The 19,255-nt window shown below is 35.8% G+C and overlaps 1 protein-coding gene across 1 annotated transcript in view; it reads right to left on the bottom strand.

Annotated features, from left to right (window-relative positions):
• LOC129224067 (uncharacterized) overlaps positions 1-18,660 on the bottom strand; it is a 35,700-nt gene extending 17,040 nt beyond the window's left edge. Inside the window, exon 1 of the mRNA XM_054858467.1 lies at positions 18,522-18,660. The gene's annotated coding sequence lies outside the window, so the exon portion shown is untranslated. The remainder of the gene's footprint in view (positions 1-18,521) is intronic.
• Positions 18,661-19,255: the final 595 nt, after the last annotated feature.

The following is a 19,255-nucleotide window of genomic DNA, read 5'->3' as shown; positions in this document are numbered from 1 at the left end:
ATTAAAAAATTGTTTTTAATATTTATGATATGATTTTGCTTATTAAGTGGATGGTGAATCATTGCAAAAAATTTCAAAACTCTAAACTGTTTATTCATTCATTTATTTATTCATTTATTCATTTATTCATTTATTCATTTATTTATTCATTTATTTATTTATTTATTTATTTATTTATTTATTTCAAAAATCCAATTCCCGGACGATCTTAAGCCAGAACAAAGCAAAACTACATGCGATGTACCGACCTCCCGGTTATCACATCCAGAGACTGCTGTTTTTGTTATGGGCTAGTTTGGAAGAGTGAATAACCAAGATGGAGGCAGATATTATCTCATTGAAGCTGAGAGTGCCAACAAATTGGTAACCTTAACTAAATATAGTTCACCAGCGAGAGTCCGCAGCCATGGTGCAGTTCAACTCGTAAATTGAAGTCAAAGCTCGGGGGTTAAGCAGTAAGTTACTTAGTTTCAGGTGTAATCATTCTGTCTTTTTAAGCATCGCTTAAACGTATTTATAAAGAACCATAAAATGTAGCGCAGATCGGAAATGAAACTTTACTATTACTCCTTATCAATGTTGTTGTTGTCGTGTTCAGCTAGGCTGACAATTTAGGGTGCGCTGCTTCATTTTTCCAACTGTACCGTAACTTCGTGTGAATTCCGATTCCCACAGTACACACATGCCATAAAGCCCGTTTACAGGGTAGGCAACCATTCACACCACAACAACACATTCACTCAAAGAAAGGGCAAAGACAGGAAAGAGAAAGTACTTCCCTTCCCACGCCAGGATTCGAACCCGGGACCTCCCCATAACAGTCAGACTTCTCTGACCACTAGACAAGGCGAGCGGCACTTCATATCAATTAGATTACACATTGTGTGAAAACAAAGAAATTCAAAAACACTAAACACGCCAAAAGCAACGATTAGTATCCAAAGAAGAATTTTTGTATTTCGAATGAGATGCATAAAAAATCGATAATTGACCTGCGCTATTAAATGAAATGTGCCTTAAACTTAAATTTAAAAAAGGTAGTAACAATAATAAAGAATTATGCATTTGTATTATTTGTTCACCCTCTTACAGACTATATGTTTCAACTGGAAGACATTAATTTTATTTCTATTTCAGATTCTTTTAAAACTTCTAAATGTGTCTCAAAAGCAAAGATTTCAAATTCCCCTAAACTTTTGATAGGCAGGTTGAAAATGGAATACTAGAGATCCTTTAGAAAGAGAGAGAGAGAGAGAACGAAACTGTCTTTTGGGATAAAAGGGAAAACTTAGATGTTCAAAACGAAAATAACCCCTCGGGTCCCCATGACTTCTCCAGAAATCAGGAATGATTTTGTGACGCTCTTTGCAACTCGCAGATGTCATATTTTTGTTGAAAATTTGCACCCTCAGGGAATTGCATTCATATCTGCAAACTGCAGAAGGACTCTTGTCCACCCCAAGCGAATCTTTTTGACGAAAACTGTCCACATTTCTTTTGTTAAATCAGCTCTTTTCAAAATCAACACATTTGAATGTTTGTAGATTAATATTCTTGCTGCATTTAAATTTTTAATGAAACTATTGACTTTGTTTCTGTGAGACAAAAGAAATGAAATATGTTGCCGAAATTTAAGTATGATGTAAGTTTCGATGCAACAAGATTAAGTTTAATAATAAGTTTTAAAAAAACATCATGAAAAACGAGATTTTGAAAATATTGTATTTACTTATTTGAGGGTTACAATTAATCTCTTGTTTTATTACAGAAACTAGTTTCAAGCTTCCAATGCCTAGCAGTGCAGACATATTTTTCATCTTCATGATTGCTGTTAAAAGAAGTAAACCAAAAAAAAAAAAAAAAATACTACTTCAAATTCTGTTTGCTTTTGCCTGAAGAAAATGTTCATGCCGGATGTTTGTGATTTTGTACTATTGTAACGTTGTTTTTACTTTATGTATCACTCATAAGGTTCTATTCTCAAAAATTGTGCTTATTGTGATAAAATATGTCTGTATGACATAACTTAATTGCATATATACTTTCGTTATCATTAATAATTCATTTCTAAAAAAACTACCTAAACATCTTTGTACATGAATAGTTACAGATGTTGTAGAAAAAACACAATTAAAGGAAAAAACGCGAAAAATCTTAATCAGCTTTCTTTACAATGAGCTGATGTGTGCATCACATGACTTCCTTTTACTCAATTTAATGTCATTTCCCCATTACTGGCAATTTTAACGTGATTCAATAGTTTACTCTCTAAATATTACCAACAGTGGCCAAATTAAAACAGATTTTTTAAAAAATCCAAATTTGTCACCAAGTTGGCGACAAAACTTGGCGACCAAAAGACTGGTGATATATCGCCAAGTGCCCGCCAAATAATAACATCACTTGAATTTACATCGAAATTAACAATGATTTCCCTCAAAAAAGGGGCAAAAGACCCCTTTAGAAACACTCGAATGCAACCAAAAAGGGAGGTGCACAACTAGACCCCACTAGGAGTCTACGTACCAAATTTCAACTTTCTCGGACTTACCGTTCTTGAGTTATGCGACATACATACACAGATACGCACATACGCACATACATACATACGTACGTACAGACGTTACGAGAAAATTCGTTGTAATTAACTCGGGAATCGTCATTATTGATATTTCGCGTGTCTATACGTTCTTAGGCACTTATCCATGTGCGGTCGAGCCGGAAAAAAAAAAACCTCAATATTCATTCGTTGGTGAGTAAAATAGAAATTAAGGTCGATTTTTGAGTCGAAATTTTTTTGCGAATAAAATACTTCCTTTTTTGTAAAAGGAAGTAAAAAAGGCATAGCTCAAAACCGCTAATTTTTGAGATAGGACGTTTTTGAAAGGAGTGAGCGATATGTTTTCTGTTGCCTCAGCCGCATTATGAACTTACTTGAACTTGTAAAGAAAAAGTGCTCTAATTAACTTAGTTTTGCTGCTCATTTTTTAATGAGTCCAACCCCAAACACCTCTCAGGAGAATTCAAAATTATTGTACCGGAAAAATAGAGAAAATCTTGAAATATAGTAGGGGAATTTGGGGCAAAAGAAAATAGCGGGGCAAAGTGAAATGGGGCTATATTTACTCTGCTTTTAGAGCTACCTACCTAGTAATATTTTAAATGTATAGTAAGGTATGTAGTTTATTCCAGTCAAGAAAACATAATCTCCGAAAACTAATATGATAATACAAGCAATATCCAAAAATTGAGACTCATATTGTAACATTTTGTTGTGAGTTAAAAATCATTTTTGTTAATATTAAATGATAAAGTTCTTGTTATTAACATTTTAATTATTAATTGAGACCTACTAATATTCGGTGCAATATTTATATGTTTAATGTCCGCTCATTTGTATTTTGAATGCTTTCATGAAATTTGGCACAGAATTAGTTCGTAGCATAGGAGTGCGCACCTCGAAGTGATTTTTTGAAAATTCAATTTTGTTCTCTTACTACTCCAACTTTAAGACATTTTACCGAGTAAATTATCATACCGTGGACGAGTAAATCACCAAATTGTCATAAGGTGGAACCGTAACATGGGGGAGCAAATGAACACAGCAAATTGAAAAAAATTCATCATCCATTATTTGCAAATATACAGGCGAACCAAATGACCTTTCCATTTTTTACTACGGGCAAAGCCGTGCGGGTTCCACTAGTTTTAAATAAATAAAATTATTATATTGCTACGGTTTTTTTTTTAATTAATTTATCGTTTGGCAAATTTAGCTTAATATTATTTTTTAACTTCTTTTTTCTACAATGAACGAAAAAATAAGTATATAAAATAAAATAAATAGAAATATATTCTGTTGCTACGTTTTTTTACTTATCGTTTGGCAAAATTTAGCTTAAAAGTATTTCTGTACCTTACAGCTTTAAGGACAAGTCACATAATGACAATTTTACAGAGAGGAGAAACATTTTTCTGGCACATGCAAAGGATGGGACGCGCGCTTTTTTAACCCTATTTAAAAATTGAAAAGGATTGTTTTTTACGAACTACATACACATGGAACAGACTTCTACATACAATGCTCTAATAAAATGAAAATCGCATTTTTGGGACTTACGTCAGGCTGGCTCTGAGATACAGATTCTTTAACTACGTTTTTTTTCTACACTGAATCGAACGAAATAGAAATTTATTTTTTCAAAACCGCGTTATATCAAAACCGTGTAATGTTAAATTCAACATTTCTGCGGTGTAATATCGAATCCGTGTAATAATAGTAATTTTTGAACAGTGTAATATTGAATCCATTAGCCAATACAAGGGGAGTGTGACGTCGTGAGTCACAGATGTAAAGATTAACAATTCCAATCTTTTCATTAAATCAAATCACACCACGAACAAGGAAGGACTAAACCCCTTTTTAAAATTAACGAAAAAAAAAATTATTTACAGAAAAAAAAATAAAAATCGTTACATTGATGGGGTTACAAATTCAGGCAAACACAGTTGCCTCAGTGGTGGTCACAAAAAAAAAAAAATCACGGTTTCCAACGAAACCGGAGAAATGCCTAAGGGCACCTGTTTCTCTCAAGTCCTAGAGCAATCTGCTTTCCAAAAGTGTGGATCGAGGTCTTTTTCGAAGAAACGGGGCTTGTCCACTAAGCCCCCTTAAAATATCCCATTGGTGGAAACTTGGTGACGAACACTGCTACGTTGTTTTTGTAGAAGAAACCAGGGCCCGGATTCGTTGGTCGACCGGCGCCTCATTAACATGGAGCACACCTTCCCGTCTGCGGTTTTTCGGCAACGACAAAGTCGGACACCGTCCAGGGCTGTCAGGCAAACTCGTCACACCTGGTTTTAAAACTGTCCGAAGTGGTGCCAGACAGTCTAGTCCTTTATTTAGAAGCGGTATTCCAACAAAGGCACAAAGGCGTAGAAGAAGAATAGCTGTCCGTCAGTTCCACAGAGTACGGTCGGGCATCCCCGTCGCACAATGGACGCGCGGCATCAAAAAGGGCACAGGACTGAAGATGCCACAGCTCCTCCCCCCTTAGGAAGGAAATTTCGTTGTGCAACCACATCAAATTTCAGGTGACATTGACGTCCAAAACACATTTAGGAAAACGAGGGTGTCCCAGGTCAGTGAACTAGACTCCCGAAAAGGCAGCCTCAGTTTAACAGAACATATTCAGAAAAAAACAAAGACACCCTACCCGTGAACCAACATCAGGTTCTCATGACCTAAAATTCTCTCCTATTTTGTTCGTCATTGCCAAAATTTTCAAAACTAACCTGCGCTACATTAATCAGTTTGGAAATGCACCATACTCCTTTATGATTTTCATGACGTCCAAAACTTTTAAAGTTCTTAATAGTCATCCGAAAAATTTAGTAACACAAACTCTCGAGCATAAAATCCCCAAAAATATTTAACACAAATAATTGATCAAATACTTCTTCGACCAAAACAAAAAAAATACATATATAAATACCAAATCCAAATAAATTGCGATAAATGGAAATTAAATACTCCCAAAAAGGTATGTTAATTTACCAGAATTTTTTTACAAATAGCCTCGGGGCCCGTTATGGTTCCTGTCTGCTCAAACCGTCGGCGTTACCATTTCTTTTCCCCGATTTGTGTTCAATTTCGAAATTGAACTGTTGTAGACATAAAGCCCAACGAGTAAGTCTGGCATTCGTTCCCATCATTTTTTTAAGGTATGTGATAGGGGAATGATCGGTTTGTATACGGAAAAATTGGCCGTTTAAATAGTGAGCTAGTTTCTTTAACCCATAAACTATAGCGGCTAACTCCTTTTCGATAACACTATAATTTTTTTCAGCTTTCGAGAACTTTTTACTGAGATATAGAACTGGATGCTCTTCCCCATTATGCATCTGAGCTAGTACAATCCCCATTCCACTCTCACTTGCATCAGTTTGGAGAATGAACTCTTTCGAAAAGTCAGGGGCATAAAGAATAGGGCTCTTTAGTAAACTTCCCTTTAAGGCACGGAACGCCTCCTCGCATTCATCCGTCCACACTACCTTTTCTTTTCTGATCCTTCCTTTCAATGCGCTTGTTAAGGGGGCTGCTACCTCGGAAAAGTTCGGAATGTATCTGCCGTAATACCCTACCAATCCTAAGAATGACCGTATCAACGTTTTAGTCGTGGGGGTTGGAAAATCTTGCACGGCTTTTAACTTCGCCTCGCTCGGAGATCTCTTCCCAGAACCGACATCATGCCCCAAAAACCGGACACTATCTTGTGCGAAACGACACTTAGAAGGTTTTACTGTTAATTTTGTGTCACCCAATCGCTCTAGCACTTTGTCCACATCGATCACATGCTGTTCCCAACTTTGCGAATATATGGCTATATCATCAATGTAGGGTGCCGTAAAATGTTCAAAGCCATTCAAAACTTGCGCTAAAAGTTTTACAAAGTAATACGGAGCGTTGAGTAAACCGAACATCATATTCTTTGGGCGATACGTCCCAAAGGGCGTGACAAAAGCCGCGTATCGGCTTGCTCTTTCGGTCAGGGGTATCTGAAAATATCCCTTTGTTAAATCCATCAGCGTTATGTAAGGCGCTGCGCTCACCCGCTCAACTACTTCCTCAATGTTTGGTAAGGGGAAAAACTCCGTGCGCGTAATTGCATTCAACTTACGATAATCTACGCAAGGGCGGGGGTCTTTCCCAGGCACCTCCACTAAAATTAGGGGGCTAGTATAGTCGGACTGCCCGATTTCTACAATTCCCAGATCTAAAAGTCTTTTTATTTCCTCACGCACTATTTCAGTTTGCCGTGGGGACATCCTATAGGGTCGCGATCTCACGGGGTCGGCGCTGGTCAGCTCAATGTCCATCGTGACCAATTTAGTACACCCAGGGTCTGAAGAAAACACTCTTTTATGTTTCTGAAGTACTTTCCCTAATTGATCTATTTGTTTTTCCGACACGCGTTTTTCCAAATTGCTAGCCCGCAACATCTCGTGTAAATCAAAATATGTAGGGTCAGGCAAGGGAAAAGGAATCTCAGCTTCTTGCTCGACATCTTCCCCTCCTCCTCTATTATTAAATTTACTCGTTCGGGGCGCTTATGATAAGGTTTAAGTAAATTTACGTGATAAATGGTGCATTTGTCCCTCCTCTCAGGGACGTCGACAACATAGTTAGTTTCCGATATTTTGCTCGTAACTACTCCTGGACCTATCCAGTTCACTGCCATTTTATTCGCTTTATTTGTCGCCAGTACTAATACCTGATCGCCCACCTTAAATTGCCTATTCACAGCATTCTTGTCATACCAAGCCTTTCTTCGTACCTGCATTTCACTCATCTTTTCTACCGCCAAATCCTGACATCTTTTCAAACGGTTGGTCAAATTTAGAATGTACTCTACTACATTTGGGTCAGATTCTTCTGGCACCATCCAATTCTCATAGAGCAAAGTTTGCGGAGTCCTCAAATTTTTCCCATGAACGAGCTCGGCTGGGCTAAATCCTGTACTCTCATGATTTACTGAACGGAGGGCAAATAAAGCCAACGGTAAATTTTTTTCCCAGTCTTCTCCCGATTCCACGCATAATGCTTTTAATATACGTTTGATGGAAGAATGCATCCTTTCAACCGGATTTGATGACGGGTGACAAATAGAACTGTGTCTAACCTTTATTCCAAACCTGTCAAAGAATTCTGTCGTTAATAAACTGGTGAAGGAGCGCCCTAGATCGCTTTGCACTTCCCGAGGGAACCCAGTCCTGGAGAACGTTTTTAACAAGGCATCAATTACATTCGGGGACTTAATATCGGGCACAGGTATAGCGTCAGGATATTTTGAGGCCATACAGATGGACGTTATTAGATATTTGTTCCCATTTTTTGATAAGGGCAAAACTCCCACAGCATCTATATTTATGACCGCAAACGGTTCTGAAATGATAGGCACGATTTTTAAAGGCGCTTTCTTTCGATCACCTTTCTTTCCTACGCGTTGACAAGCATCACACGCCCTCACATACGACTCAATTTCAGCATAACAATTCGGCCAAAAAAAATGACGCAACACTTTATCCTTCATCTTTGTAGCACCCAAATGGCCTGACGCGCCATCATGACAAAATTTCATAATCTTTTCTGTCAATCTCGAGGGTATACAGAGCTGCACCCTTTCTTCTCCCAGCTTAGATCTACTCAGACGGACCAGTTTTCCTTTCATGCATTTAAAATCCTTTCCCTCCCCTTTCGAAACCTCTTCCCACAAGGGTTTTAGAACAGAACACAATTTCTGCTCTTTCTCGAATGATTTGGAATCTATTTCAGCTAACGCTAATCCCTCAAAAGGCTCTATGGGGGGTAGTGAGCAAGTGTCCAACTCTTCCCCTCCGGGAGGGGGAAAAACGTTTGCGTTCAAAGTTTCCTGTGTTGTGGAATTCACTTCCGTTCCTCCCTGTTTTCGACGTAAACTTCCCCTCGTTTCGACTGCATTTAAGGCCTCTGGTTTTGATTTTGACCGAGAAAATAATTCCGCTGTCCTATTTCCCAAAAGATAGAATCTCGCGTCGCTATCCGTGTTTTTTATCGCTGCTTTAGAATACACACAACCTTCGTCGGTCTCTATGTATATTTTTGCCAAAGGCAAGCATTTACACTCTTCATCTAAAGGTTGCTTCACGTAAACATATTCTCCCGTAAAATCTTCTGTTTTGATCCAACTGCGGGGGCAGACATCGATGGAGGCCCCGCTGTCCCGAAGGATTTTCCGAACCTCCCCATTTATTTTCCCAGTACTTATATAAGGGGCAAAACACTCGCTTAGTTCTTTCGTGTCTCCAATATGATTGATTTGTTCCCCTTGCGCTCTCTTAAATTCAGGGCAATTTGGTTTTATATGTCCCTTTTGTGAACAAAAATAACAAATAATTTCCTTTCTTTTTTCGAAATTACTGTTTTTTTCCCATTTGGGGGGCTCTTTCTTATTAGCACTTTCCGATTTAGTATTGCTAGTTTTTGCCGGATCATTTCCTCCTTTCACCCATTTTTCTTTTTTGTGCGTTTTGGGGTCGTTTTGTTTTCCCTCCGATTTTTTGAAAGTACGCCGAAGGCTCTCGTAGTGATCTAACCTTTCAGCGAGGTCTGACGCCTTACGGAATTCTTCCCAGGAGTCCAGAAAGTGTTCCCTCACCTCAGCAGGGGTTCTCTTTTTTAACTGCTCCGTGAGCAATAACTCCTTTAACTCCTCGAATGTATTTACCTCCGCGGTTTCTAGCCAATTGTCTAGATAGCTTCTTAATTCGAAGGTGAGATCTGCCCAGGAGGAACCAAACTTCCGATTATGTTCTTCAAACCTAATCCGCAATTCCACAGAATTTAGTTTGAACCTCTTCATTAACAGGCGCTTCATGTGAGGAAAATCGTCGCTTTTCTCAAGGGGTTCCTTCACAATTAGCTCTGCTACTTCCGGGGGCAACAAAGGAATAAGCTGGGAAACCCACCTCTCTTCCTCTATCTCCTCTTTCTTAGCCTGTCTCTCAAAAATTTCAAAAAATAACGAGACATCTAATTGCTTCGGGTCAAATTTTGGAACCAGATGCTTTAAATTTGATCTCCTAGAAGTATCTGTACTCGCTGACCCATTTGAACTCAAGCTAACCGTTTCTGCTGCGGTAGTTAGTTTCAGTTTATCTAGTTCAAATTGTCTTTCTTTGTCTCTTTCCCGACATTCTCTCTCTAGTTTTTCTCTTTCCCGCTCTCTCTCCCTTTCTATCTCTTCTTTTAAAAGTCTCCAAGTCGATTTTGCAAATTCTTCATCATAATCAGTAGCCCCTACAATCGCTTTAACTATGTACCGACGTGTATCTGAGTCAGACGTTTCCACGCCAAACTCCGAGGCTATCTTTCTCAGATTATCTTTTTCGATTTCAAAAAGAAAAGAACCCATTTTGCACAAATAGATTTTTAGAGCGTTCCCTTTTTTTTTTTTTTCACAAGCAAAACTCTATTTATTTCATGCAAAATCCACCTAATCACAAAAACAGCATGCACATAAATATCTTTTACAGATCAATTTCAATAGATTTACTTAACCTGAAATCTATATCGTCAAAATAAATCATTAATTTATATGACTTTCCTTTCCAAACTGAAATAGCAAAGATCTGCAAAACAATTCTTTTGCAGTCTAACTCAGAATTTAATTCTCACAAGAAACCTTTAGTCCAATTCTATTTTCGAAAACATTGAAAATTTTTACCAACAATTTTACTCCGCTTAAATTCTCTCAAAACAAACCCACTAAAGCTGCCTCATCGGTAACCAAGAAACAAAGACCGGACTCACCCTTTTCTGCGTCCGTCTTTAACATCAGAGTAATCCAAATCCAATTTGGGGGAATGGCACACACAAAATCTTATAGGTTTCGATCAGCTCTAGGACTACTTTATGTAAAAAGTACTTAAAGTTTTAAAAAGAATTATCTTTCAAAATTGCATAAAAATAGAAAGACCAAAGGTAACATGGGTCTGTTTCAATTTTTCTGAAACATAATCGCACCCGCTGCCACCAAATAAGCTGTGACGTCGTGAGTCACAGATGTAAAGATTAACAATTCCAATCTTTTCATTAAATCAAATCACACCACGAACAAGGAAGGACTAAACCCCTTTTTAAAATTAACGAAAAAAAAATTTATTTACAGAAAAAAAAATAAAAATCGTTACATTGATGGGGTTACAAATTCAGGCAAACACAGTTGCCTCAGTGGTGGTCACAAAAAAAAAATCACGGTTTCCAACGAAACCGGAGAAATGCCTAAGGGCACCTGTTTCTCTCAAGTCCTAGAGCAATCTGCTTTCCAAAAGTGTGGATCGAGGTCTTTTTCGAAGAAACGGGGCTTGTCCACTAAGCCCCCTTAAAATATCCCATTGGTGGAAACTTGGTGACGAACACTGCTACGTTGTTTTTGTAGAAGAAACCAGGGCCCGGATTCGTTGGTCGACCGGCGCCTCATTAACATGGAGCACACCTCCCCGTCTGCGGTTTTTCGGCAACGACAAAGTCGGACACCGTCCAGGGCTGTCAGGCAAACTCGTCACACCTGGTTTTAAAACTGTCCGAAGTGGTGCCAGACAGTCTAGTCCTTTATTTAGAAGCGGTATTCCAACAAAGGCACAAAGGCGTAGAAGAAGAATAGCTGTCCGTCAGTTCCACAGAGTACGGTCGGGCATCCCCGTCGCACAATGGACGCGCGGCATCAAAAAGGGCACAGGACTGAAGATGCCACAGGAGGTTCATAGGGCATCATGACCACCCCTAAACCATCGACAACCTTATCCGTCCACATTGTGTTCAAACACTTAATGCACAAAATGTAAACATTTACAGTATCTTTTCACTTCATTAATTATTTTTGAAAGTAAATACTTGAGCTAATAGTTCGTTTAATTGCTTATGAAATTAATTTGTAACGTTTATTCCCAATAAGGTGTCTGATTCCTGGCCAATTTGGAGCACCCCCAAGCAGTTTCGGAAAATTGTCGCAACCAAAACCGTAGGTTCGTTTATGGGAGGGGAGGAATTTTCACCATGAAATGAATTTCCACCTAAAATGAATTTCTGTATCCGCCCCTGATTGAAACCGTCTTTTACAAGTGCCATGTTATACGTGGGACGCCTGTAGCTCTTTTCAAAAAGGAATAGTACAGCTTACAAAATGCGTTGTGCAAAATCTTTAAAGATGGTCAACAGGACAAGTTTTCTTCCTTCATCGGAATGAAAAATAGAAAATCAAATGAATACTAAGCAAAGAATTCCTAAGCTGTCCAGAAAAGATATTGGCTTGTCAGGAAATCGCGAGCCCTTGTCAATCTCTGTAAGAGAAGGAACGAAAAACATTTTCTTTTCCAATTTATAATTTCACACTGGTCGCATTCTTTCACAGAAACAAAGCGACGCTCTGCTTTTGTTCTCTTTGAGGGATTTGCTTTAAAGGCCGCAACTAAAATGGTCGCCAAGTTCACACTTGCTTACTTACTTCCTTTTTACATTATTTGTTTACATTATTTTATTCGACGATATATATATATATATATATATATATATATATATATATATATATATATATATATATATATATATATATATATAAATGAATGAAAAAACAAATTTTATAAACTTATTATCAAAAATTCCTGCCCTCCCCGTCTCTTCTCCTGCATATGATTCGTCTGGCACGGCACACAAGTGCGCGAAATTGCCCGATTGGGTAGGGAAATTGTACCCAGAGTATATTTTAGGTTTTGATTTTTTAATTGTACTTTAAAGAGAACGTAATTACTCTAGTAATTTTCAAATGTTTTATTTATGTTTCGAACGCTGAAAACCGGAGAGACTGGTTGTAGTTATATTTAGCCCTTTCAGACGTCGCGTGCGGTATACCGGGCATGAGCTTTAAACAGCTGCTTATCATTTATTAATCGAATAAATTACTCGATTTTTTTCGTAGTTGACTCTTTATAGTCTGCTTATTATTATTTGTACAAGAATTTTTCATTTTGGGATTTGCAACATAAAGAAATAGGGGTTGATAGAAGGGGACTGGCTCATTTTCCCAACCACGGATTCTCGTCGTAAAAGCGAGTTTTTTTTCTGATTTTTTAAAAAATATATAATCTTATATTAATCATTTCTAATGCTTATATTATGTTTTATTATTGTTTAGAGAATATTTTACAAAGCAGTTTGTTTGATGTTACATCGTTTTATTATCTGAAATATGTATTTCAATAATATATTTCCGGATTATTGGACGTGTCATAACTCTTTTAATTTCTCACCTATAAACTTGAAATTTTGTCTATAAGATACTCTTTACCATAGTTCACTGTCTACCGAATAAAAACACTTTTGGTTAAGTATTTCAAAATTCCGTCTGAAAGGGTTAAAGAATTATAGCTCAGCAGAATCCGACCACTTTCCCGTATGTCCACTTGGCCACTAAAAAATCAGGTTTCTGGCTTTAACCCCAACAGAGTTACAAGGATGCCAAAAGTGTCCTGAATGTCTTACTTAAGTAAAAGAATAATAAGCTGTTCCCCCCCCCCCTTTCTTTCTTTCTTTTTTTTTTTTTTTTTTTTGTGATCGACTTTGCGAGAAACTCCCGTGCCCCCAAATTAATCAGACAATATAAATTTTATTCACAGCTAATACAATCAATAATAATTTCACTGACATTTTTCTTCTATAAAAAGAGGGCCTTGCGAAAAAAAAATCGCCCAGGACCCTCAAGAACTATGGCCATCACTAGTATCAGTGATCATTTTTGAGTTCAGTGTGTTCGGGCCTAAAATCTGAACGTCTTTCAAACGTAATTAAAATTTCAGTACTATAGAAACGCGAAAACAAATTACAATTGTAATGCAATCATCTTCTTCATCTATACAAATTAACTAGTTAGGTAACAATTACTGCTAAAACAAGTTTTACTAACCAGATCCAATGACTGTAGGTCCTCTTCCCGTATTTATAAATGAAGTAAAAATATATCGACCCAAGCAATAAACTATTCATATGTCTCATACATGAATATTTATCAGTTTGTAAGTAAATAAAAGTTATTGCATTAATTTTTTTTTTCATTTAATTTTTTTTTTCCACTGAAAACGGAATTTTTTCAGTTACTTCTTTTATTTACTAAATTGTCTAATAAGAATTAATATTATTATTATATTTAAACAACTGCATGTAAAAAGATTTCAATTTTAAGTTGCTTACATGGTAACTGCTTATGCACAATGTGCATTGCATATGCGTTTTTGATCCATCGGACATTTTACCGTTTTCCTATGAAAAAACTAAAAATCACGAGACTACTAATTAGGTAATTAACGTTTCACTTAAATGAACATTTACACTATTAATCATAAAACTAATTAATGTCTAAATTATTCGGGCGCATTTTTTTTTTTTTTTTACAAAAGTTTAGCTGAGCCAAAATGGTTCCATCAAAAAAAAAACGTATACATCATTAAATGAATAAATTCATGGGGGGGGGGGGTGGAATCATAATTTTTTATTTCTTATTTTCGGCTAGTAAGATATGAAAGAGTTTTCATCTTGCATGAAAGTTACTTGATCTGGTGTAAATACCGTAAGAAAAAGGATAAGAGGTCCTTAAAAGTATGAGAATCTGTCGATTTGATTTCTTCTTATGCTTCTAAAAAAACAGTGGCACCGGTTTCTAATGAAAATTAATAATAACTTCCCATCTCTTTTCATAAAATTTCCTTTTTTCCCTTAAATTTCTGAACAGTTTTCAATTTTGTTGTTTAAAGTATCTTTCTTTGATAAAGGACTTAATGCACTACCATTGCGGTAAAATTTTTCTTCAAAAAAATGAGGAAGAGAGAAGGAATGAATGGATATCCCCCTCTAGCACAGAGGTTTTCAGCCTGGGTTCTGCGGAACTCTAGGGTTCCTTAGGAACTTCGACAGGGGTTATGTAATGATCGCCATTTTCTTAGTAAAAGTGCCAAAATTTAGTAGAATACTAATTGTTATAAAAAAACTCAAATCTTAAATGTGGATCGATAAAATAATAAAATAAATAATTTTTTATAGATAAAATAAATAGTAAATTTTAGTTGAATTTTAGTAAACGATAGTTTAGTTTGACCAGGGGCACTTCTGACTTACATTTTTGGAAGAGGAGAAATGGGGTCGTTTCCAAAATTTTAAAAGTATTTTTTTCTGAAAGAGCATGCTTAAAAACATAGGATCTGACCATTTTTTAAATAATTTATTTAAGTTTAATATTTAAAAAAAAAATACTTAAATCGGTTCGCTTTTATTGTTTACACTTCTGTCGGGTGACATCACAAATGATGAAGTGCCATTCGATTTTGCCATAAACAGCCCAAATTATTTAATTCGCATCTTTACTCACGTGTATTGGCAACGATATGGTTGATAGCAAGCATAGAGCGCAATTTTAACTCGCTGCTTGATTATCATAACGTGCAAACGCGGTACAAAGATGCGCCAAAAAGCATCATTTGTGACGTCAAAAAAACCACGCCTTGCTTGAAGAAAAATCGGACATTTTAAAAAATTACTTTAAAAAAAATGGTGGGAAAATGAAAGTATATTCTGGGTCCATGTATTATTTTTTTTTGCTCATTCTATCCATTTCAATGACTAAAAGTAATACTTTTGACTGAAGGAAACCACCCCATTCTCAATTTACCGAATGAATCACCAATGTTTCCAAGTGATCAAATACGCGTATACAAACTCACTACATCTAAAGATAAGACACACGTCAGACATTAAAAAGAGGGAAAACAGGTAGCAGTATTGCAATACTATTTCCAAATTTTCCGAACTCGAAACAAAGTTCGCCAAATAAGGAACATTTTTAGGATGTCGCAGTGACTTCGCCTTTGCTTCGATATCCAATTTTTACTGCACTTTGATCCGGAGTTTCGTCGGGGAAACAACACGGCTAGTAAGATATGCATACCCCCCGCTCTTTTGCAAATAATTTAACCAATTACCACTGCTGTAAATTCCTTCTTCAAAAGCAATACAGAAAGAATAAGTCATCACTATTTTAGAAATTATTTAATGAAGCTTTTTCAATTTCGAATGTTACACTGTTGAAAAAAAACCTGAAATTTTACGGGGAAAGTTACTGGCATCCATGTTGGCAGAAACTTGTACAGTAAAATTCTATTTTACTGTAAAATTTTACAGTAGAATAAACAAGAAACAAAAAACGCAAAATGAGAGCATCAGATGCTCGATCTTGGGACCTTCAAATTTTCAGGCGACTTTGCTGCCCTCTATACGAGTTGGGACACATCGGGAGATGGGAAATAAGGTATTATCTGCTTCGTGATGTAAGTCACGTCGTGTATCGGCGCTGCAATCGTTCATTTTTTTGGTACAATTTACTGCAATTTTTTGTACTATAAACCATAGACTAATAATAAGAGTAGACCGAGCTATGGCAACCCTTTTGCTGCTCATAAACCAAACCATGTGACTGGTGGATATCCTAGCAACAGCGGGCGTTGATCGTAGCAGACGATCAACGCCAGCGAGAAATAAAATAAATAGAATTCATGAAACACGGAATAATATATTTAATGGAGTCCGATTTGTAAATTTGTTATTCTAAGTTGTAAATATTTTGTTAATATACTGAGTTTTTCTTTTAGATCGTATTGTGCATTTTCTTTAGTCAATTTCAATAACTCTATAAGCAATTAAAGATGCAAGCAGCCAAAAAAAAATCAGCAAACGGTAAGATTTTTACCTAAAATTTCAATTTGAGATACCGATTAGTACATTTTTGCGTTAACGCAAAACGTTTACGCCATTACGTTCACGCCAACGCTGACGTTAGCAGTTCCAAATGAAATAAAAGTTACTGAAAACTGTGATCAAAAACTAATGCCGAAATAATGCATAACTAAAAGAAAAACAGTTCAATGGAAAAAATATATAATGAAAATACATTACGTCTTAAAATACATGTCGAGTGCCAAACTATAGATAATGTTGCCATCTAGCAACCATGCCGCCAAAGTTTTCGTCAAGCCTTCCACCAGTCACATGATGTATCCATGAACCAATTTTTTCATCAGCAAGTCTGGGAAAGCTCGATCTACTCTTATTATTAGTATATGCTATAAACACTCCATTTTTACAGTAATATTTACCGTAAAAGTTTCCTGAATTTTTAGCAGTGTATGTAAGTTCTTCTTTAGGTAACACTTCTTTCTACTTTAAGTGAAAGAATAAAATAGATGATTTATTACGGAATTCTATCTATATTAGAAGCGATTTATGAAGACCCTTTATTCACAACTAGAGGAGTTTAGTAATGGCCGAAATCACAGTAAGGCGTTATTCATGTATATTTATATAATTAAGTGGTTTTAACGACGAATATCAGCGATTCTAACCACCATTATTTGATTATCCGGGGTAACTTAATATGTTAATACATTCGGTTTAGCTTAATTAATAATCCATAACAATTCAGTATAAGTAATTATTGCACTCAAAATAAGTAATTTGTACTTGCAATGAATGGTTATTGTATATTTATAGCACCAGTGATAAGTTCTTTTATTCTTTAAGCATGGAACCACTCTAGTACTGCTAGATCGACTTCACCAAAAGTAAAATTACTTTCCGTTATCCTTCTTTATTTCTCTCTCTCTCTCTCTCTCTTTTAAATTTTTCAGGGCTTTTTTTTCAATTTTTATTTTATTTTATTTTTTTATACATTTTCGACTGCGTGTGAGAAATTTTTAACTTCTTTGCGATTTCAGTGTATGTTTTTCTTTTTTTATTGCTCCAGGAACCTTTTGCTTGGGAACCCTGCATTGGGCTTTGATTTCAACAATTATGGGCTTAAGGCCTTTTTTCTATGGGACCCTCTTCCCCCGTAGCGGGGCAGCATGGAGAGTGAACAAGTGAACGGTTTGATTTTTGCTCAATGTATTTCGTCTTTTTCCTCCCGAATTGGATTTTCGTTCAAACTGAAATTATTCAAAAAATGAATTGAATATAGATGCATGATATAGGGAATTTTAGGTATACTTATATATATTTTTTTTTTTTCGCCCTCATAACTCACTTAACCACTTAGAACAACTTTTATATTTTGGTCAAAAGTTCTTCACCGGGATAATATGAAAAATTGTTTTCAAAATGTCTTCTACATCTCCCCTCCCCCCCCCCCGCATTATCTTTTTCTTGAGCAATGATCTTATAATTAGAACTTGCTCATCCGACATTTGACGGAAAATTTCTGTTTTGCTCAATGCTAAGGCTACAACAAATATTTTACTAATCCAGGGGTTAACTTACTAGTGTTTTTTTTCCTAGTTATTGTCATTTTCAAAAGTGCGAAAGCAAAGTTCAAAAGCTGCTTATTGTCCATAAACATTTTTTATTACATTATTGTTATTAATGAACTGGTGAATCAGTACTTTTATTGCAAAGACGAATATCAACACCGTCTTACAGGATGAGAAAAACCTTGAAATCTGCCTTGAGGATCAAAATAGCAAATTGCAATACCCTTGTTAACAAGTAAATTCTCAAATCAATAGTTAACATGTGTAATTTGACGCTTACTTTCGTTTGATTCAAGTTATTTTCACATGGAATTGTTAAAACTTACAAAACTTTTCCTTTCATTTCTTCATGAACTTCTTAAAAATAAGGTTATGTTTATACATTTTACGTGTTTCGTCCTACCGATTTCAAAATACTTCATCAGTCATGAAATTTAAAATTATTCCTTTATGTCATAAAAATTATATTAACATGGGATTTTAAAAACTACTGTTCTTTTCCCTTCGTTTTTTCACGAGCTATTCTTAAAAAAGGGGTCATGTTTCTACATTTTATGTGTTTCTTCTGATCGATTTTAAAATACTTTATCGGTAATTTAGAAATTTAAATTTATCATGTTTCAAAAAAAGCTTACCTTTAAACACACGGATTCATCCAACTTTTATAAATCCTGATGGTCTATGTAGTAACACAAAGTCCATCTTGTTCTTATACTTTCCTTTACCGTCATATATCTATCGAACCGTGCGTATCAAAACGATGACAGAAGATTTATCTTGTGCCATGATTATTTCTTCTCACTGCAGTAAATGCAAAACGCGAGATATCCTAACATTGGGCAGATGATTTTCATCTGTGAAACACTCAACTCAGATAGAAACTGAATTTCAACCGATCTGTATCCGTGAGTTCCAACCTACAAGGCGGAGGCTGCGTATTTTTTTACTCACTCATTTAATAGATGGATGTGGCAAAAGCAGTCTGCATCGAAATAGAGATTTAGGGACCGTGTAAATATTGCACCATTTCATTTTGACATAAACTATGGACATGGGCGCCAACAGGAATGCACTTGCACCTCACTGGCTTTTAAAAATTGAATTTAAAAGAACGAATTTTTTATGAAATTATTTTTTATATCATAAATTATCATTAATTTATTATTTTTATCATTAATATTTTATAATAATTATTTGTAATAAACAAATTATACTTTAATTCATTTTAAATTAAGGGAAACTACAATTTTAAAATTATAAAAAGTTTGTGATCAAAGAAATAAAAATTATTAATTAAACAATTTTAGCAATGATGAAATTGCATCTCATTATTCGCTTTAACAAAAAAAAAACTTAAAAATAAAAATTA

This window comes from Uloborus diversus, chromosome 6 (assembly GCF_026930045.1).
Source record: "Uloborus diversus isolate 005 chromosome 6, Udiv.v.3.1, whole genome shotgun sequence".
NCBI classification, from domain to species: domain Eukaryota; kingdom Metazoa; phylum Arthropoda; class Arachnida; order Araneae; family Uloboridae; genus Uloborus; species Uloborus diversus.
The sequence above is the reverse complement of the archived record's forward strand: the minus strand, read 5'-3'. Positions and strand labels throughout refer to the sequence as shown.